This window comes from Salmo salar, unplaced genomic scaffold (assembly GCF_965601325.2).
Source record: "Salmo salar unplaced genomic scaffold, fSalSal1 ptg000408l, whole genome shotgun sequence".
Lineage (NCBI taxonomy): Eukaryota > Metazoa > Chordata > Actinopteri > Salmoniformes > Salmonidae > Salmo > Salmo salar.
Window position 1 is genome coordinate 365386 of NW_027675377.1, and position 23753 is coordinate 389138.

Below are 23753 nucleotides of genomic sequence, written 5' to 3' on the forward strand. Positions count from 1 at the left end.
GTGTTTTCTGCTCTGTCGTCTCAAAATGGATCCTGAACAAAAGAACAACTTTAATTTCTGTTTCAGCTCAGCCGCCTCCCGAGTGGTGCAGTCCCGCCTCTTGCGTCACTGCAGTACCTGGTTAGAGTCCAGGCTGCATGACTGGAAGTCCCATAGGGCGGCGCACAATTGGCACAGCGTCGTCAAGGTTTGGCCGGGGTAGGCCGTCATTGTTAATAAGAATTTGTTCTGACTTACCTAGTTAAATAAAAGTGAAATAAAAATAAAACATATTCCACTAGATGGCAGTAAACACCTGCTGTAACCTGACTTTACAGGAGTATCAATATGATATAAACAGCTAAACTGATACGAGATCAGCTCTCCTATGAAGACTGTCACAGGTTTACAGCAGTATCAATATGATATAAACAGCTAAACTGATACGAGATCAGCTCTCCTATGAAGACTGTCACAGGTTTACAGCAGTATCAATATGATATAATAAGCTAAACTGATCTGAGATCAGCTCTCCTATGAAGACTGTCAGATGGTTAACAGCAGTATCAATATGATATAATAAGCTAAACTGATCCGAGATCAGCTCTCTTATGAAGACTGTCACAGGTTTACAGCAGCTGACAGTTGCTACTTCATCGCTACTAACTCAAACTACCTTGGTTTAAATAAAGACAATATATGTAAAGATTAAAAGGTATATAACTTATAAATCATGAGCCTCATCTTGAGGAGTATGTGATTGGATGTTATAGACCCCATCTGAACAGTTTATTTTCCCATGCTGTGGCCCTCACCATCTGGCCCATAGAGACTAAAGGACTATGCTGTGGCCCTCACCATCTGGCCCATAGAGACTAAAGGACTATGCTGTGGCCCTCACCATCTGGCCCATAGAGACTAAAGGACTATGCTGTGGCCCTCACCAACAGGCCCATAGAGACTAAATGACTATGCACTCTACGCTGCACACCACCTCAACGGGGATGTGATGGAGGGTAAACCCATGTAAACGCACTTACACACCTTTTTATTTGTAAAATAGCGTTTACTCAACACTGTATTTTTTTTTATTATGCGTTTCCAGCGTTAAGTCTAAATTCTATCGCAGAAACCGGGCCCAGGTTGGTCAGCATGATAAAGAATCATATCTCAAGGTTACTCTGTCGATTGAATGTCTGACTACGACCTAACTTTATAATAGTTATATGTAGCCAAGACTTACCAGAGTCTGTACGTCTGTCCTTCAAATCAACACATTTATCCTGCTTCTAATGTTGCAGAGAAATGTGCGCTACATTTTGTAACCACAGTTACTTTCACTTTCATATGAGTAAATCACGTCCCTTCTGACGTCACTGGTGTATGGGTAAATAATGATGACAGAAGAGATCTACTAACTAGTAATAATATGTAATTCCAGGTATTCATTATCTTACTCTGTCCTTTATTGTTCAGAAATACTTTATTTGTACTTCTCTCCATATAGTGTGTTTTCCTCTTTTGTCATCTCACCATGGATCCTGCACTCAGCCGTCTCCCCATCCTGATAATAAAGTGTTTTATTGGTATCTTCCACTAGATGGCAGTAAACACCTGCTGTAACTACACTTTACAACAGCATTCCTTATTCATAAAGGCAGTGTCTCAAAGGAGGAGTGCTGAATCAGGATCAGGTCCCCCTCTCCATGTAATCTGATTCATTATGATCTAGGATCAGGTCCCCCTCTCCATGTAATCTGATTCATTATGATCTAGGATCAGGTCCCCCCTCTCCATGTAATCTGATTCATTATGATCTAGGATCAGGTCCCCCCTCTCCATGTAATCTGATTCATTATGATATAGGATCAGGTCCCCCCTCTCCATGTAATCTGATTCATTATGATATAGGATCAGGTCCCCCCTCCATGTAATCTGATTCATTATGATCTAGGATCAGGTCCCCCTCTCCATGTAATCTGATTCATTATGATCTAGGATCAGGTCCCCCCTCTCCATGTAATCTGATTCATTATGATCTAGGATCAGGTCCCCCCTCTCCATGTAATCTGATTCATTATGATCTAGGATCAGGTCCTCCTCTCCATGTAATCTGATTCATTATGACATAGGATCAGGTCCCCCTCTCCATGTAATCTGATTCATTATGATCTAGGATCAGGTCCCCCCTCTCCATGTAATCTGATTCATTATGATTGTTTTGTCTCATGTCTCTTTATATTCATATAGCCTGGGGGTATTGCTTATTGTATTGCTTACATCTTAATATATAGACTTTTATATCAACCCTCTATCCCAGAAACACCCAGCTATGTTCAGGGTACTGATGAATGAAGGGTTTATTACTATTGTAGTACTGACTTTAATATCAACCCTCTATCCCAGAAACACCCAGCTTTGTTCAGGGTACTGATGAATGAAGGGTTTATTACTATTGTATTACTTTTTTTATTAACTTAGCTACTGACTTGTTCTATTGTTGTTGTATTGTCAAGAGGTTAACCTGCAAGGAAGCATTTCAGTACATAATACTTGTATTGTGCTTTATATTATTATAGATATTTTAGGGTTGCCATGGATTTCAAGCAGGCAATGCCATCAGGTCCAAACCCAAAACAAGGAAATTGTAGGAGACAGGCGTGTTGGGGTTTCCTGCCAGCATGACCACCCGCTTCACTTCCTGAACATGAAAAAGGCTGAAAGGTGGGATGCAGTAATAAGGAGTTTTTTTCAGTTTCTTTTTCAGTATTTTATTTCAGTGTTGATTAATTGAGTTAATTTAGTAAATTGTATTTAGTTATTTAGTGCAGATAATGATGTACTTCTTCTGTAGTTTGTCAAATGCAGTGAACCTGCTGAGAGATGAAGGAGGGGATGAGAGGCCAGAACATCAACCTCATCTTCATGGAGGACATTGATGCCAGATGCAGTGAACCTGCTGAGAGATGAAGGAGGGGATGAGAGGCCAGAACATCAACCTCATCTTCATGGAGGACATTGATGCCAGATGCAGTGAACCTGCTGAGAGATGAAGGAGGGGATGAGAGGCCAGAACATCAACCTCATCTTCATGGAGGACATTGATGCCAGATGCAGTGAACCTGCTGAGAGATGAAGGAGGGGATGAGAGGCCGGAACATCAACCTCATCTTCATGGAGGACATTGATGCCAGATGCAGTGAACCTGCTGAGAGATGAAGGAGGTGATGAGAGGTCAGAACATCAGTCTCATCTTCATGGAGGACATTGATGTCAGATGCAGCTGCATGTGCAAGTAATTAACCTTTTTTATTCAAGATCTCATTGACTTTAACATTTGAAAAGCAGTTTCTCCAACAATAGTTTTAACATGAACATTTTGTCCATAACTTTTTAGAGAAAGTTTCCTGAATTGAAGCATGGGACCAGATTGGTTGTTCCAGGTTTCCATGCTGATGGACATGACTTGCCATGTCAGGTACTTGAACAGGATCATTAATATTATCAGTAGGTATATATTCATATTTTATAAGGTTTAACCAAATAACCCTTTTACCATGGTATGACATGATTTTATATTTGTAGATGAAATTCAACACCCGATATGTGGAAGGTGCTGGACTGGCAGATGGGGAGCAGATGGAGAGGCTGTGGTCGTATCTGAGGCGCTTTGGGAAGGTCACCAAAGAAATGAGGCCGTCCCATCTTATTGACCTCCTGACTGATGCACTTCTCCACAAATGGGAAAACGCCAGAGGCTACGTTAGTACACTTGGAATTGTTATTCATTTACTTGATGCTGGTTGACTCTAGTGATGTTCCTAACATTTCCTGTTGTTTTGATGTAGTGGACTCTCTGCCATAGAGGGTTTCCCCAGCAACAGAAGTCGCAACAGAGGCAAAAAGGGAAATGGAAGAAATTGCACAGTCTCTTCCAGGTAAACCATTGTATCAATAATCTAAGCATAGAATTTCAGTATTGATTAGAAATGTTGTCACATCTGTCACTGTTGTTATGTTTTAGGAACAACACTGGACACCGTTAGGGATTGGGGCAGGAATGTCAGTGTTGTTATGTTGTAGGAACAACACTGGACACCATTAGGGATTGGGGCAGGAATGTCAGTGTTGTTATGTTGTAGGAACAACACTGGACAACATTAGGGATTGGGGCAGGAATGTCAGTGTTGTTATGTTGTAGGAACAACACTGGACACCATTAGGGATTGGGGCAGGAATGTCAGTGTTGTTATGTTGTAGGAACAACACTGGACACCATTAGGGATTGGGGCAGGAATGTCAGTGTTGTTATGTTGTAGGAACAACACTGGACACCATTAGGGATTGGGGCAGGAATGTCAGTGTTGTTGTGTTGTAGGAACAACACTGGACACCATTAGGGATTGGGGCAGGAATGTCAGTGTTGTTATGTTGTAGGAACAACACTGGACACCATTAGGGATTGGGGCAGGAATGTCAGTGTTGTTATGTTGTAGGAACAACACTGGACACCATTAGGGATTGGGGCAGGAATGTCAGTGTTGTTGTGTTGTAGGAACAACACTGGACACCATTAGGGATTGGGGCAGGAATGTCAGTGTTGTTATGTTGTAGGAACAACACTGGACACCATTAGGGATTGAGGCAGGAATGTCAGTGTTGTTATGTTGTAGGAACAACACTGGACACCATTAGGGATTGGGGCAGGAATGTCAGTGTTGTTATGTTTTAGGAACAACACTGGACACCATTAGGGATTGGGGCAGGAATGTCAGTGTTGTTATGTTGTAGGAACAACACTGGGCACCATTAGGGATTGGGGCAGGAATGTCAGTGTCACCCTTGAGAGGCAAAAACCTGCTCTGTGCTGGGAGGAGCAATATGTTGCAATGCTCCAGCAACATACAATTGCAATGTATGTAATTCATTTCAAATGACTAAGCAAAGTTGTTATTTTTCGACATGCATTATTGTATGCCCTCTGTAATCCATGTTTTATTTTCAGGGCACAGCAGGAAAGTGGAGATGGAACAGCTGTTTTTCAGCTTGTGCAGTTCGATAGGTACTTCCTCAGTTTTTAACAGTGTAATTGTTAGATCAATGAATATAATTGATCTCCCTGGTCAAAGTATTTAGAACCTTTCTGATGACAGAAAACTGAAGACGATGGAGAGGAAGAACAGCATCCTCCATCGATGGTCCCCCACCAGCAGTCTCTTCCAGACTGCACTCCACAGACTGCAGAGTAACAGATTGATGGTCCCCCACCAGCAGTCTCTTCCAGACTGCACTCCACAGACTGCAGAGTAACAGATTGATGGTCCCCCACCAGCAGTCTCTTCCAGACTGCACTCCACAGACTGCAGAGTAACAGATTGATGGTCCCCCACCAGCAGTCTCTTCCAGACTGCACTCCACAGACTGCAGAGTAACAGATTGATGGTCCCCCACCAGCAGTCTCTTCCAGACTGCACTCCACAGACTGCAGAGGAACAGATTGATGGTCCCCCACCAGCAGTCTCTTCCAGACTGCACTCCACAGACTGCAGAGGAACAGATTGATGGTCCCCCACCAGCAGTCACTTCCAGACTGCACTCCACAGACTGCAGAGTAACAGATTGATGGTCCCCCACCAGCAGTCTCTTCCAGACTGCACTCCACAGACTGCAGAGGAACAGATTGATGGTCCCCCACCAGCAGTCACTTCCAGACTGCACTCCACAGACTGAAGAGGAACAGATTGATGGTCCCCCACCAGCAGTCTCTTCCAGACTGCACTCCACAGACTGCAGAGTAACATATTGATGGTCCCCCACCAGCAGTCTCTTCCAGACTGCACTCCACAGACTGCAGAGTAACAGATTGATGGTCCCCCACCAGCAGTCTCTTCCAGACTGCACTCCACAGACTGCAGAGTAACAGATTGATGGTCCCCCACCAGCAGTCTCTTCCAGACTGCACTCCACAGACTGCAGAGGAACAGATTGAGGACCAATCTGGAGGGAACCTTCAGTCTGCTGCTAGAACAGAGGTTCCTCTGTGGCCTGAAAATATGCAGGTTATAGATATATATTCAACAATAGGAACAAGTCAACTCATATCAGTTCTATGATAATTCTGGGTGGTCAAACACAATAATAATGTTTATTTGTATCTGTTTCTGAACTTGGTTTCTGTTGCTAATGATCTATTGTTGGATGGTAATCAGAGTAATTTTATAGCAGCTTTAGGTAATTTTTGATTTATTTATTTTTTGTTTAGATTGGATTACCTTTAACATATTTTCTGTCTGTATTATCTGTTATCAATAGATGGTCAAGGTATTGATTATGTCACACTCTGACCTAGGAGAGCTGTGTTTTCTCTGTTTAGCTAGGCCAGGGTGTGATAGGTGGGTGGGCAATCTATGTTTTATTTTCTATGTTTTGGCCGGGTATGGTTTCCAATCAGAGGCAGGTGTCTTTCGTTGTCTCTGATTGGAAGCCATACGTAGGCAGCCTGTTTTTCCTTTGTCCTTGTGGGAAGTTATTTTCTGTTTAGTTGGTGAAACCTGACAGAACTGTTTTGCTGTCGTTTTGTTTGATTGTCAGAGTGTTCTGAGTAAAATAAATACAAGATGAACATCTTCCACGCTGCACCTTGGTCTACTCCTTTCCACAGCTGTGACAGATTATCTGTTATCAATCGATGGTCAAGGTATTGATTATCTGTTATTAATTGATGGTCAAGGTATTGATATTCTGTTATTAATTGATGGTCAAGGTATTGATTATCTGTTATTAATTGATGGTCAAGGTATTGATTATCTGTTATCAATAGATGGTCAAGGTATTGATTATCTGTTATTAATAGATGGTCAAGGTATTGATTATATGTTATCAATAGATGGTCAAGGTATTGATTATCTGTTATCAATAGATGGTCAAGGTATTGATTATCTGTTATCAATAGATGGTCAAGGTATTGATTATCTGTTATCAATAGATGGTCAAGGTATTGATTATCTGTTATCAATAGATGGTCAAGGTATTGATTATCTGTTATCAATAGATGGTCAAGGTATTGATTATCTGTTATCAATAGATGGTCAAGGTATTGCCAACTGCCTGTCCAAAAGGCCACGGTCGGTAGTAGCATAAAAACACATGAGAAGGACTACAACCTGAGGAGACGAGGTTTGTCCTCACAGCTCCTACAGGCCCTGGTGTATGAGGATGCAGTGCAGGTGGACAGCACTGATTGGTCCTGGAGACCAGGAGGAGCAGAGGATGATGGGGAGGTGCACCTCAAGCTAAGGCTCTTGGTGCTCTTTGTGAAGAGAAGCGGTAGATTGAGGATGATGTCTTCACTGCCAAGATGTTCTACTCACATGAGCAGGAACTGATCGTGGAGGCCTTACAACATTACACAGAGCAGGAACTGATCGTGGAGGCCTTACAACATTACACAGAGCAGGAACTGATCGTGGAGGCCTTACAACATTACACAGAGCAGGAACTGATCGTGGAAGCCTTACATCATTACACAGAGCAGGAACTGATCGTGGAGGCCTTACAACATTACACAGAGCAGGAACTGATCGTGGAGGCCTTACAACATTACACAGAGCAGGAACTGATCGTGGAGGCCTTACAACATTACACAGAGCAGGAACTGATCGTGGAGGCCTTACAACATTACACAGAGCAGGAACTGATCGTGGAGGCCTTACATCATTACACAGAGCAGGAACTGATCGTGGAGGCCTTACAACATTACACAGGGCAGGAACTGATCGTGGAGGCCTTACATCATTACACAGAGCAGGAACTGATCGTGGAGGCCTTACAACATTACACAGAGCAGGAACTGATCGTGGAGGCCTTACAACATTACACAGAGCAGGAACTGATCGTGGAGGCCTTACAACATTACACAGAGCAGGAACTGATCGTGGAGGCCTTACAACATTACACAGAGCAGGAACTGATCGTGGAGGCCTTACAACATTACACAGAGCAGGAACTGATCGTGGAGGCCTTACAACATTACACAGAGCAGGAACTGATCGTGGAGGCCTTACAACATTACACAGAGCAGGAACTGATCGTGGAAGCCTTACAACATTACACAGAGCAGGAACTGATCGTGGAGGCCTTACAACATTACACAGAGCAGGAACTGATCGTGGAGGCTTTACAACATTACACAGAGCAGGAACTGATCGTGGAGGCCTTACAACATTACACAGAGCAGGAACTGATCGTGGAGGCCTTACAACATTACACAGAGCAGGAACTGATCGTGGAGGCCTTACAACATTACACAGAGCAGGAACTGATCGTGGAGGCCTTACAACATTACACAGAGCAGGAACTGATCGTGGAGGCCTTACAACATGACACAGAGCAGGAACTGATCGTGGAGGCCTTACAACATTACACAGAGCAGGAACTGATCGTGGAGGCCTTACAACATTACACAGAGCAGGAACTGATCGTGGAGGCCTAACAACATTACACAGAGCAGGAACTGATCGTGGAGGCCTTACAACATTACACAGAGCAGGAACTGATCGTGGAGGCCTTACAACATTACACAGAGCAGGAACTGATCGTGGAGGCCTTACAACATTACACAGAGCAGGAACTGATCGTGGAGGCCTTACAACATTACACAGAGCAGGAACTGATCGTGGAGGCCTTACAACATTACACAGAGCAGGAACTGATCGTGGAGGCCTTACAACATTACACAGAGCAGGACCTGATTGTGGAGGCCCTACAACATTACACAGAGCAGGAACTGATCGTGGAGGCCTTACAACATTACACAGAGCAGGAACTGATCGTGGAGGCCTTACAACATTACACAGAGCAGGAACTGATCGTGGAGGCCTTACAACATTACACAGAGCAGGAACTGATCGTGGAGGCCCTACAACATTACACAGAGCAGGAACTGATCGTGGAGGCCTTACAACATTACACAGAGCAGGAACTGATCGTGGAAGCCTTACAACATTACACAGAGCAGGAACTGATCGTGGAGGCCTTACAACATTACACAGAGCAGGAACTGATCGTGGAAGCCTTACAACATTACACAGAGCAGGAACTGATCGTGGAAGCCTTACAACATTACACAGAGCAGGAACTGATCGTGGAGGCCCTACAACATTACACAGAGCAGGAACTGATCGTGGAGGCCTTACAACATTACACAGAGCAGGAACTGATCGTGGAGGCCTTACAACATTACACAGAGCAGGAACTGATCGTGGAGGCCTTACAACATTACACAGAGCAGGAACTGATCGTGGAGGCCTTACAACATTACACAGAGCAGGAACTGATCGTGGAGGCCTTACAACATTACACAGAGCAGGAACTGATCGTGGAGGCCCTACAACATTACACAGAGCAGGAACTGATCGTGGAGGCCTTACAACATTACACAGAGCAGGAACTGATCGTGGAGGCCTTACAACATTACACAGAGCAGGAACTGATCGTGGAGGCCTTACAACATTACACAGAGCAGGAACTGATCGTGGAGGACTTACAACATTACACAGAGCAGGAACTGATCGTGGAGGCCTTACAACATTACACAGAGCAGGAACTGATCGTGGAGGCCTTACAACATTACACAGAGCAGGAACTGATCGTGGAGGCCTTACAACATTACACAGAGCAGGAACTGATCGTGGAGGCCTTACAACATTTCACAGAGCAAGATGGATGTTGTCTTGGGGAAAGAGCTGTCCTTGCTGGAAAGCTTGATGAGCTACAGCACGCAGAAGGACAATGTGAATCGTTCAGAAGGGCTTTTTTTGAGGGCAGAAACTATGAAGAGGAGGAGGATGACTATTATGATGTCGACGATGACGATGACAACGATGGTGATATTGATGGAGGAATAGATGAATGAGGCTGAGGGTGATGACTACAACAACGATGGTGATATTGATGGAGGAATAGATGAATGAGGCTGATGGTGATGACTACAACAACGATGGTGATATTGATGGAGGAATAGATGAATGAGGCTGAGGGTGATGACTACAACAACGATGGTGATATTGATAGAGGAATAGATGAATGAGGCTGATGGTGTGTTGTTTTTAACATGTCCATTGCTTTTTAATTGATCTCATTGTATTCCTGAACCTTTGTTTATAATGGTATGTTTTATTGCTCTTTTGGGGTTGAAAGAAGCACATTTCTGTTTAATTGTTAGATGTGATACAGGTCATTGTTGCATGTCATTTACTATTTATGTCATGGTGAGGAGAACCTGACTTGAGCCTGATATACCCCAAGAGTCTAATGGAATACAGGTTTGCTTCCTCTAAAGTATTGTCTTTTCATTGACCTGTTAGTTGTGGAGTTTGTAAATATATTTTATTTAACCTATATTTAACTAGGCAAGTCAATTTAGATTATTTTGCAAATATTGTCATTTGAATATCTAGATCACCATCATCAATGTAGATTATTGTGTAAATATTGTCATGTGAATATCTAGATCACCATTGTCATCTTTAAAAAAATTAATAACTTCTGCAGCTGATCCTGCCTGGCACCCGCAAAATTTAACCGTCCAATAATGGAATTAGTAACTAAGGATTGTAGCTTTAAGGTTTCAGTATGTAGCCTACAGAGAAACACATTCAGAGATCAAGCCTTGTCATTTCAGATAAATTCACTTTGCAGGAGAGGGGAGACTGGAGGCCATGGTCAAAGTAGCACATTTAATAAATAGTTATTCTAAACAAAAACATTGTTTCTATTGAACATGCCATACTAATAAAGGCATTTTAATCAATTATATGAAGAGTGTCTTGGTCCTCCTTTCTTTTTGATGACCTACTCACCCCTTTACCAAAGAGCACCTTCTGTCTACCAACATTTACTATTGTGTACCTTAGTAGCGCTTCCCTTCCTCCTCTTTCTACTAGTTGAAAATAACTTCTATTTCACATTATAATCAACTACAATGCTTCACCTTCACCAATATAAACATGGTGTCTACTGGCTGTCAACAATTATAAACAAGAAAAAATATATATATTCTCCCCACTAGCTTCTAGGACTCTCATCTTCCTAAAACTCACTAGCTTCTAGAACTCTCATCTTCCTAAAACTCACTAGCTTCTAGAACTCTCGTCCCCTTGGAACGAGCCCAAACAAAACTCATCTCCAATACGGAAAAACGTGCAGTCAAAATAAATTGTGATCCATGGCAACACACTGGCTAAACACAAAACACTAAACTTTTTAACTGCCCACCCTTGAGACAATCAGCAACCAAGTTGTCCTTACCACAGACATGTCTGATTTCAAGAGGAAACTCCTGCAATATCCATAGTAACTTTCCACCTCACTGCAGAGCTTCTCTCTCTTTTCAGGGTTCACTAGATAGGCATGTTGTTGGATCGGGGCCCAGTCCCCAATGTCATGCTCTAGTACATTTGGGTTGGCACATCTGAGAATGAACCCTGATATTCTAAAAGCAGGGCAACAGTGATGCATTTACATTTAGGGGTCGCTGAACAAAGGAACACAACACTTATTTGTCATCACTCATCGATATCATGTTGAAATCATTTGTGCGAGAGGAGGGAGATGAGGTTGCACGTCCTGTTAAAACTAACAGCTCAAAAACCACATGGAATATGGGAATAATGTGTACATCACTGGTTAGAGGACAATTTGTAGAAAACAGCTAGCTACATTTTGAAGTGTTGCATTGTGATTCCAGTGGGTCACCAACGTGGTAAGTATAACACAGCTCTTTTTTTATTAGTCACTTTTTGTTAAATCACATAAATAGTAACTCTTCCATTTCAGAGCCTGGATTTTTCCCCCTGAGGCTAATATCCATATCATGTTGAAATCAATAGAACAGGGGACAAACGTTTAGGGTTCTACATTGTGACATCATTAAAATACTCCTACTACAATGTTAAAACATTCTACATTGTGACATTATTTCACTGATATCATGAAACAACTCCTTCATGTAGTTTCTGATGTTTGATCAGAGATCTTTTATCAGAGTATCTCTTCCCACACTGATCACAGCTATAAGGTTTCTGTCCTGTGTGTGTTCTCTGGTGTTTAGTTAGACAGCTAGATGTAGTAAAACTCTTCCCACACTGATCACAGCTATAAGGTTTCTCTCCTGTGTGTGCCCTCTGGTGTGCAGTCAGACAGCCAAACGTACTAAAACTCTTTACACATTGATCACAGACATAAGGTTTCTCTCCTGTGTGTGTCCGCTGGTGTACTATCAGGCTGTTTAGCTGAGTAAAACTCTTCCCACATTGATTACAGCTATATGGTTTCTCTCCTGTGTGTGTTCTCTTGTGTATAGTTAGATAGCTAGATGTCGTAAAACTTTTCCCACATTGATTACAGCCATAAGGTTTCTCTCCTGTGTGTGTCCGCTGGTGTACTATCAGGCTGTTTAGCTGAGTAAAACCCTTCCCACATTGATCACAGCCATAAGATTTCTCTCCAGTGTGAATTCTTTGATGTATTTTAAGGCCTAGTGAAGAGTTGAATATTTTCCCACAGTCAGAGCAGCAGTGAGATTTCTCTCCTGTGTGAACTCGCTGGTGTTTCTTGAGGAGTTCTGATCTGGAGAGACTCTTCTCTGCCTCGTCAGCATCATGATGTTGTTGAGGATCCCCAGGATCCCAATAGTCCCGTCTCTCTCCTGTGAGAACAAAGTCAGGCAGATGGTTAAAGGTCCACAACAGCAGAAATCCACTGTTTATTTGAGGTAAAAGGTGATGCCCAGAGCATACCCATGAAGTTGTACAACAATTGACGTCTGTTAAAATATTTGACAATTAAGACAGTCAACTTAGCAACAATCATATTTTGTCTTGTTTTCACACTAGTAGTAACTAGAAAAGTTTTTAAAGTTGTTGAAACCCTAAGCAGTGTGCCAGATGACTTTTGGTCTCCAATATTGGCCCCTTTCTGTGTTTGCTAAAATTGCGACACGAGGTCAATGCGCACACAAAAATGATTGCAGAAACACTTCCCTGCTAATGAGGAAACCACTAGTTATGGATGTAGTATATCTGGTAATGAGGAAACCACTAGTTATGGATGTAGTATATCTGGTAATGAGGAAACCACTAGTTATGGATGTAGTGTATCTGGTAATGAGGAAACCACTAGTTATGGATGTAGTATATCTGGTAATGAGGAAACCACTAGTTATGGATGTAGTATATCTGGTAATGAGGAAACCACTAGTTATGGATGTAGTATATCTGGTAATGAGGAAACCACTAGTTATGGATGTAGTATATCTGGTAATGAGGAAACCACTAGTTATGGATGTAGTATATCTGCCTGGAGCAAAAAATAGTGAGCAAAGATTTTAGTTTTCACAATGTATTCTGAATATTACAGCACAAGATCAGGAGTGCTACTCAAGGAAACTCACATTAAGCTCTGTGTCTATTCACTAATTCACCACCGTGGGGGAAACTCAGGGGAGTTCTCATAGGCTGACAGTAAAAATAGCCTCCATTTACAGGTTGCTTATGAGTGCATTTCACATTAAATATGGATTATAATTGTAAGACTCGCTTGAATCACCTACTTAATATGTTTGTGTTATTGTCGCATATCAACTGATTTATACTTAAAAAACACTTCAACCAGTAAAATGCTCTTTGGCTAGCTTTAACATCAGCCTGACAATGAGGGCTTGTACACTAAGTGTTTAACAAATTGGCCCATAACTTCACCTAACAATAACATAGACCAACTGTAAGACCCATAACTTCACCTAACAACATAGACCTACTGTAGGACCCATAACTTCACCTAACAACAACATAGACCTACTTCACCTAAGACTATATATAATTTAATATTTCAGGTGAAACATGGAAACTAACATGTCTTTGTCATGACATTTCATAACCTGATCACCAGATAATTTTGTGAATAATCCCACTAGGCTACTCTGTAATGTGTTGTCATTCTAAATGTCCTGAATAAAGGAAAATAGCTCTGTGTGTTGTACAATAGCCTATCCATCAAGGAACAGTTCTCTACACATTATGAGCTAAGTATGTCTGTGTCCAAACAGACTAACAAGACCCTACTGTAAATCAAGCAGACAATAACACTTTATAAACATAAATTTGTTAGGGATGTTGGATCCAACATGGAGAACGGCATAACTGTCTTTACCAGAGTAATGAATGAAGAAGCACTTTGGTTGTTGTTGCATGTCGTGATGTTTGTCATGTGACTGTCATTCAGAAAATGATTTCCTGGATCAGCTGATGATAGTTGAACATGTGACTGTAACTAAACAGCTACAGTATTAAGTATTATGTGTAATTATTGAAGAACGACGTTAATGACAGTATCTATTTGGGTGTTGTCAATAAAGTTAAGGTGACTCTCGGTTAGAACCATTGGATTTAGCAAACTCTGAAATTATTTAGGATTTCTGTGCCCATAAAAACTGTTTTGCCAGCGTAACATAAGGAGACACTAAATGTTACGTAGGTAGAGTGCATTTCAGAGATCTGAATACAGAAAAACGTCCTAACAGGACAATAACCTAAACCACAAGGCCAAATCTACACTGGAGGAGCTTACCAAGATGACATTGAATGTTCCTGAGTGGCCTAGTTACAGTTTGGACTTAAATCGTCTTGAAAGTCTATAGCAAGACTTGAAAATGGCTTTCTAGCAATGATCAACAACCAACTTGACAGAACAGGAAGGATTTTAAAAAGAATAATGAATGTTCACATGAAGATCAGTCTCCTATTGGATGACATCACGACTTCCCATCAAGCCAACTCCTTGAAGGCCTTACTATGACATCACTCCTTCTAGTTTGCAGTTGTTAAAAAAACACTATTTTGCTCAAAACATTTATTTGTTTCCCTTTAGTGTGTTTATAATTTACTGTATTTATATCACTTTTCAACAGGAAAAGTTTAAAAATCCCTGGAGGACTTCATGGACAATTCATACAGTACAAAAACATATTTGAGTGTAGAATGCCCTTTTAAAAATCACACATTAGTTCAACAACTGCAGAGTTTGTGTCCCTGTTTTATTAGATAGTACTCACTGTATTTACTGGTGTTAATCAGATCAATGTCCCTGTTTTATTAGATAGTACTCACTGTATTTACTGGTGTTAACCAGATCAATGTCCCTGTTTTATTAGATAGTACTCACTGTATTTACTGGTGTTAATCAGATCAATGTCCCTGTTTTATTAGATAGTACTCACTGTATTTACTGGTGTTAATCAGATCAATGTCCCTGTTTTATTAGATAGTACTCACTGTATTTACTGGTGTTAATCAGATCAATGTCCCTGTTTTATAAGATAGTACTCACTGTATTTACTGGTGTTAACCAGATCAATGTCCCTGTTTTATAAGATAGTACTCACTGTATTTACTGGTGTTAATCAGATCAATGTCCCTGTTTTATAAGATAGTACTCACTGTATTTACTGGTGTTAATCAATTCTCCAGTCTTCTCTTCTTCGTCCTCCTCTAATGTGACAGTAATTTCCCCCTCTTCAGCCTTAATTCCAAAAACGACTTCATCTTCTTTCACTTCATCCTCCACTCCAAAAACTGCATCTTCCTCCTCTTTCACTCTGAACGCGTCTTTCTCTTCTTTCACTGTAACGTCTTTCTCTTCTTCTTTCACGGTAACAGCCTCACCCTCTACTTGTTTTTGTATTGTAACATCTTTCTCTTCCTCCTCCTCTTTCACCAGAGCTTCTTTCTCCGTCCAGCAGACCTCTTCTTTAACAGGAGGAGAGTAGCTTAGTGAACTCATGGTCGGAGATAATAGCTAGTTAGCATTAGCGACTAGACTAGTGCTAATTTAACCAGCCAGCTAGTTGACTTACAACGTAAATATTAAATTAAATGGGGTAGCTAGTTGTTTCCACATAAGTATGTTTAAATCATAGTAGCAAATAAACCACGAAATTGTGTAAAGAACTTGAATGTTCCGACTTTGTCGGCTAGCGAGCTACGGAGGTGGCTGCAGTTGTTGAAGAAGCGTTCCGTCCACTAGATTATACGTCACACTAGAAACATCGCCTGAAAGACACATGTCGCCATCTGCTGTCTGGAGGGAGGAAACGCAGTTGAGGAGGGAAAACTATTTTTATTCTTCATTGAATTATAATATTATAAAGCAGTTTAGGGAAACGTTTTGTTCCTCTCCATTAAATATGAATATTATATCAACACGTACAAAGAGCATGGTGTAACAATACATCATGTAGATGTATATAATGAACAGACTAGGTCTATACTGATCCTACATGGTGTAACAATACATAATGTCGATGTATATAATGAACAGACTAGGTCTATACTGCTCCTACATGGTGTAACAATACATCATGTAGATGTATATAATGAACAGACTAGGTCTATACTGCTCCTACATGGTGTAACAATACATCATGTAGATGTATATAATGAACAGACTAGGTCTATACTGCTCCTACATGGTGTAACAATACATCATGTAGATGTATATAATGAACAGACTAGGTCTATACTGCTCCTACATGGTGTAACAATACATCATGTAGATGTCTATAATGAACAGACTAGGTCTATACTGCTCCTACGTGGTGTAACAATACATCATGTAGATGTATATAATGAACAGACTAGGTCTATACTGATCCTACATGGTGTAACAATACATCATGTGGGGCTTTAAGGCGATGTTAGTGTGACGTGTATATATAGTGGACGGAACGCTTCTTTCAACAGCAGCAACAGGGGATTTGTAGATCAGTCAGTCGGCAGTCGCCTGCAGTGTCGAACAAGCCCAATACCAAACCAATCAGGTGGTTGTTTGATGAAATGAAGCTTCAGACGCCATTGATGACATGCTGCTGATAAAGTGATACAGGCATCAGTACACTGCTTTGAAGTTTACTGCTTAGCGATTTGGACGCAGGCCTCGTAGCTCCGGTGTTGGTGCTGACATCTTCAGGACAGGAATACCGGTTTACTTAACGGAGGAATAAACACACATGTTCATCATTGGTGTTTTAACCAGAACGGGGAAAATGCACTTTATTTATTTTCGCACATGCGCAGTCATACATCTCTCATAGGGCATGACTGTACCAGTGTAAGAACACAACTCAACAACATATTAGTCCACATGCCAACACAATATATTTGGAAAAAATCCCATTATTTTCCAGTGTTTCTTTGATGTATTGCGCGATCGTATCAGCTGTCTCATTTGGAGTGTTTTTAACTTCGACTAATTTACTTTGCACGCCACCATTCTTCCAATCAAAATACTGAATAAGCAGAGGGAATATTTTCACAGCACCGTGATTGCTCCCATCAGTAGAAACACCACAGTAAGGTATGTCTTCTAGTGCTTTCTGAGCTATGTCGACAGAATGTGGTGCTATCACAGCGTTAACAATTGCTTCGGTCTTAGTACGAGCGCTTGAAAGCGGTCAAAGCAATGCAAAACCCCCAAAACGCACACAACGAATGGCGACTGTAGGAAGCAAAAGCCGAATCCCGGACATTTTAGGCGATTTAGAAATCCCGGCCGGACGCATTTTTTTTGGTCCAAAAAGAGGACATGTCCGGGAAAAAGAGGACGTATGGTCACCCTACATAAATAGATGCTATTTTTTAAACTACAATGACCATAATGCACTGCGTGCCTACTTGTCTTGTCTGTGTTTATTTTACACCTGCTATGTTAAAGAGACAGAATAATGCACGATGGTCAATGCTATCTGGGATCCTTGGGACATCCCTACCCTAAACCCTAACCTTAACCCCTACCTTAACCATTTTAAATGTCAACTTCAATGGGCTAGGGACGTCCCAAGGATGTATCTCTACCTGAAAATACATGATCTAAGTGATTGATAGTTGGTATTCAGCAGTCATAAAGCCTTATTTACTTTAATGAACTACTAAAATAGTGATTTTGTCAGACAGCAGCTCTACACTTTATTGACTGACTGATCCATTCATCCTTCCATCCCTCCTCAGCCTTCCTCTCCTCTGAAGACCCAGTGAGGGTGGAGCTCAGTCAGAGAGCTGTTGAGGGACTGGTTAGGAAGAACACTTCTACAGCCAGAGAGGTGAGAGGTCACACATGGTTTAGATGGTAAATATTTATGTCCCCTTAGTGGTTCATCACGTTAGCAAAAGGGAATATGTTCCATCATCTATATTTATTTACATTAGTGCAAATTGTCCACTGATATTGGTATAACTTCTCACCCCTTTTGGCTGTATGAAGTTAATTTCCCCTCAGACACACACATTTGTTCTTTGATATTATGAAGGTCATTTGTGTCAAATACTTTTCCCCAACATCTCTTTACATATTTACATTAGTGCAAATTGTACACTATGAAGTTAATTTCCCCTCAGACACACACATTTCATTCTTTGATATTACGAAGGTCATTTGTGTATAATGTACTTTTCCCAACATATCTTTACATTGCTGATGCATATTCGGTGGCCTGACTGTATCCATACTATATCAAAAGCCCATCCTGGTAGATCTGAACCTAATGCAGCTTGGAGTGATCAGATGACAGAAGTCACATTTAGGTGCCAGGTGTAACTGAGGCCATAGATGCTCCATATCCATTACTTTGAGTGGTTTATATAATATGACTAAATGTGTTTCTGTGTTGCAGGTGCAGTCAAGAAATGGAACAGCAAGGCCACAGAACATGACATAAGCAGAGCTGTGGGAGACCACCTCAAGCCCCTGGTAGAGCCGGGGGTGGTGTTTACCTCTTCAGCAGTCTGTTGATTGGTCAGTCACTGGGTTCATTTGTTTTATTATATGGTCAAATCAAATCAAGCTTGATTCATACAGCACATTTCAGACATGGATGCAACAAAATGGCTTCACAGGAAAAATATTTTTAAAAACATTGAAAATAAACAGAAATATTTAGTACACAACAAAAATAAGAGGATAAAAAACAGAAGACTAAACTGAAAAACTAATGATTAAAATGTTAATTGGATGCAATATCCAACCCAAAATATAAGCTTGGGACACTGAAAGTTGACTAGTAACAACAACTGGGAGCTAAAAGACACCCACCATGAGACCCACTAAATCTGCCCAAGAAGAGGAAAACAAAAGAAAAACCCACACCAAACTTAAAGACAGGAAGCAAACCAAAAAGGTGGCGCAACTAAAGGTGTTGACACTCCACATGTATCAAGACAACTGGAGCACTGGGCCAGACACTCTTAAATAGAACCTGGACCAGCTCAGGTGAAACACCTTCCCACTAACGAGATGGACAAGCCAGCACAGGTGTAACACATACTGACTAACGAGGTGACACCAATCAGTGCGTCCTACGTGCTAACGAGCTAGACGGGCTAACGAGCTAGACGGGCTAACGGGCTAGACGGGCTAACGAGCTATACGAGCGAGACGCGCTAACGAGCGAGACGGGCTAACGAGCTAGACGGGCTGACGAGCTAGACGTGCTAACGAGCTAGACGGGCTGACGTGCTGACGAGCTAACGAGCTAGACGGGCTGACGTGCTGACGAGCTAGACGTGCTGACGAGCTAGACGAGCTAGACGTGCTAACGAGCTAGACGGGCTGACGAGCTAGACGGGCTAACGAGCTAGACGTGCTAACGAGCTAGACGTGCTAACGAGCTAGACGAGCTGACGAGCTAGACGTGCTAACGAGCTAGACGGGCTAACGAGCTAGACGTGCTAACGAGCTAGACGTGCTAACGAGCTAGACGTGCTAACGAGCTAGACGTGCTAACGAGCTAGACGGGCTAACGAGCTAGACGTGCTAACGAGCTAGACGAGCTGACGAGCTAGACGGGCTAACGAGCTAGACGTGCTACATTCCAAACCTCAAAACAAAAATGGAAAAACCAAAGACGGTAACACCTTAAGAGAATGCTTACCAACAACAGAAAAAAACTTCCAATTCACATTATAATCAACTACAATGCTTCACCAATATAAACATGGTGGCTGTCAACAATTCAAGACAATATATATACACTTCTAGAACTCTAGTCTTCCTAAAACTCACTAGCTTCTAGAACTCTCGTCCCCTTGGAACGAGCCCAAACAAAACACATCTCCAATACAGCAACAACCTGGGGAATAGTTACAGGGATGAATGAGCCAATTGTAAGCTGGGGATGATTAGGTGGCCGTGATGGTATGAGGGCCAGATTGGGAATTTAGCCAGGACACCGGGGTTAACACCCCTACGATAAGTGCAATGGGATCTTTAATGACCTCAGAGAGTCAGGACACCCGTTTAACGTCCCATCCGAAAGACGGCACCCTACACTGGGCAGTCACTGCCCTGGGGCATTGGGATATTGTTTAGACCAGAGGAAAGAGTGCCTCCGACTGGCCCTCCAACACCACTTCCAGCAGCATATGGTCTCCCATCCAGGGACTGACCAGGACCAACCCTGCTTAGCTTCAGAAGCAAGCAAGCAGTGGGATGCAGGGTGGTATGCTGCTGGCAACAATTGTGCGAAAGGAGGAAGATGAGTTTACACGTCCTGTTAAAACGAACAGCTCGAAAACCACACGGAATCTGGGAATAATGTGTACATCCCTGGTTAGAGGACAATTTGTAGAAAACAGCTCGCTACATTTTGAAGTGTTGCGTTTTGATTCAAGTGGGTCACCAACGTGGTAAGTGTAACACAACTCTTTCTTTTGTTAGTCACTTTTTGTTAAATCACATAAATAGTAACTCTTCCATTTCAGAGCCTGGATTTTCCCCCTGAGGCTAATATCCATATCATGTTGAAATCAATAGAACAGGGGACAAACGTTTAGGGTTCTACATTGTGACATCATTAAAATACTCCTACTACAATGTTAAAACATTCTACATTGTGACATTAATTCATTGATATCATGAAACAACTCCTTCATGAATTTTCTGATGTTTAATCAGAGATCTTTTATCAGAGTATCTCTTCCCACATTGATTACAGCTATAAGATTTCTCTCCTGTGTGTATTCTCATGTGTTTCGTTAGACCACTAGAGTCAGTAAAACTCTTCCCACATTGACCACAGCTATAAGATTTCTCTCCTGTGTGCATTCTCTGGTGCACTCTCAGACCTGTAGATTGAACAAAACTCTTCCCACATTCACCACAGCAATAAGATTTCTCTCCTGTGTGTGTTCTCTGATTAATTTTAATGCCTGATGAGGTGAATCTCTTCCCACAATCAGAGCAGCAGTGAGTTCTCTTCCCTGTGGGTCTCTGCGGGTGTTTCTTGAGGTGTTCTGATCTGGAGAGACTCTTCTCTGCCTCTTCAGCATCATGAGGTTGTTGAGGCTCCCCAGAGGATCCACGATAGTCACGTCTCTCTCCTGTGTGAACAACAAAGTCAGACAGATGGTTAAAGTCCCACAACAGCAGAAATCCACTGTTTATTTGAGGTAAAAGGTGATGCCCAGATCATACACATGAAGTTATACAACAACTGATGTCTGTAAAATTATTTGACCATTAAGACAGTCAACTTAGCAACAATCATATTTTGTCTTGTTTTCAAATTAGTAGAAACTAGAAATAAGTTATTAAAGTTGTTGTAACTCTAAGCAGTGTGCCAGACGACTTTTGGTCTCCAATATAGGCCCCTTTCTGTGTTTGCTAATATTGCGCTTTGCCATCTGCCTGACAATGAGTGTTTGTCCACTAAGTGTTTAACATAACTTCTCCTAACAACAACATAGACCTACTGTAGGACCCATAACTTCTCCTAACAACAACATAGACCTACTGTAGGACCCATAACTTCACCTAACAATAACATAGACCTACTGTAGGACCCATAACTTCACCTAACAACAACATAGACCTACTGTAGGACCCATAACTTCACCTAACAACAACATAGACCTACTGTAGGACCCATAACTATAACATAGACCTACTGTAGGACCCATAACTTCACCTAACAACAACATAGACCTAGGACTATAAATCATTTAATATTTCAGGTGAAACATGGAAACTAAAATGTCTTTGTCATGACATTTCATAACCTGATCACCAGATCATTTTGTGAATAATCCCACTAGGCTACTCTGTAATGTGTTGTCATTCTAAATGTCCTGAATAAAGGAAAATAGCTCTGTGTGTTGTACAATAGCCTATCCATCAAGGAACAGTTCTCTACACATTATGAGCTAAGTATCTCTGTGTCCAAACAGACTAACGAGACCCTACTGTAAATCAAGCAGACAATAACACATTATAAACATCAATTTGTTAGGGATGTTGGATCCAACGTGGAGCACGGCATAACTGTCTTTACCAGAGTAATGAATGAAGAAGCACTTTGGTTGTTGTTGCATGTCCTGATGTTTGTCATGTGACTGTCATTCAGAAAATGATTTCCTGGATCAGCTGATGATAGTTGAACATGTGACTGTAACTAAACAGCTACAGTATTAAGTATTATGTGTAATTATTGAAGAACCACATTAATGACAGTATCCATTTGGGTGTTGTCAATAAAGTTAAGGTGACTCTCGGTTAGAACCATTGGATTTAGCAAACTCTGAAATGATTTAGGATTTCTGTTCCCATGAAAACTGTTTTCCCAGCGTAACATAAGGAAACACTAAATGTTACGTAGGTAGAGAGCATTTCAGAGATCTGAATACAAAAAACTGTCCTAACAGGACAATAACCTAAACCACAAGGCCAAATCTACACTGGAGGAGCTTACCAAGATGACATTGAATGTTCCTGAGTGGCCTAGTTACAGTTTGGACTTAAATCATCTTGAAAGTCTATAGCAAGACTTGAAAATGGCTTTCTAGCAATGATCAACAACCAACTTGACAGAACAGGAAGGATTTTAAAAAGAATAATGAATATTCACATGAAGATCAGTCTCCTATTGGATGACATCACGACTTCCCATCAAGCCAACTCCTTGGAGGCCTTACTATGACATCACTCACTCCTTCTAGTTTGCAGTTGTTAAAAAAACACTATTTTGCTCAAAACATTTATTTGTTTCCCTTTAGTGTGTTTATAATTTACTGTATTTATATCACTTTTCAACAGGAAAAGTTAAAAAATCCCTGGAGGACGTCATGAACAATTCCGACAGTACAAAAACATATTTGAGTGTAGAATGCCCTTTTAAAAATCACACATTAGTTCAACAACTGCAGAGTTTGTGTCCCTGTTTTATAAGATAGTACTCACTGTATTTACTGGTGTTAATCAGATCAATGTTCCTGCTTTATTAGATAGTACTCACTGTATTTACTGGTGTTAATCAGATCAATGTCCCTGTTTTATTAGATAGTACTCACTGTATTTACTGGTGTTAATCAGATCAATGTCCCTGTTTTATTAGATAGTACTCACTGTATTTACTGGTTTTAATCAGATCAATGTCCCTGTTTTATTAGATAGTACTCACTGTATTTACTGGTGTTAATCAGATCAATGTCCCTGTTTTATAAGATAGTACTCACTGTATTTACTGGTGTTAATCAGATCAATGTCCCTGTTTTATTAGATAGTACTCACTGTATTTACTGGTGTTAATCAGTCCTCCAGTCTTCTCTTCTTCGTCCTCCTCTAATGTGACAGTAATCTCCCCCTCTTCATCCTTCATTCCAAAAACGTCTTCATTTTCTTTCACTTCCTCCTCTTCTTTCACAATAACATCCTCCTCCTCTTTCACTCTGAAC

General features: G+C 41.3%; 1 pseudogene; it reads left to right on the forward strand.

The window, feature by feature from the left end:
• The first annotated feature begins 3194 nt into the window (after nt 1–3194).
• LOC145875963 (uncharacterized) overlaps nt 3195–23753 on the forward strand; it is a 63169-nt pseudogene continuing 42610 nt past the window's right edge.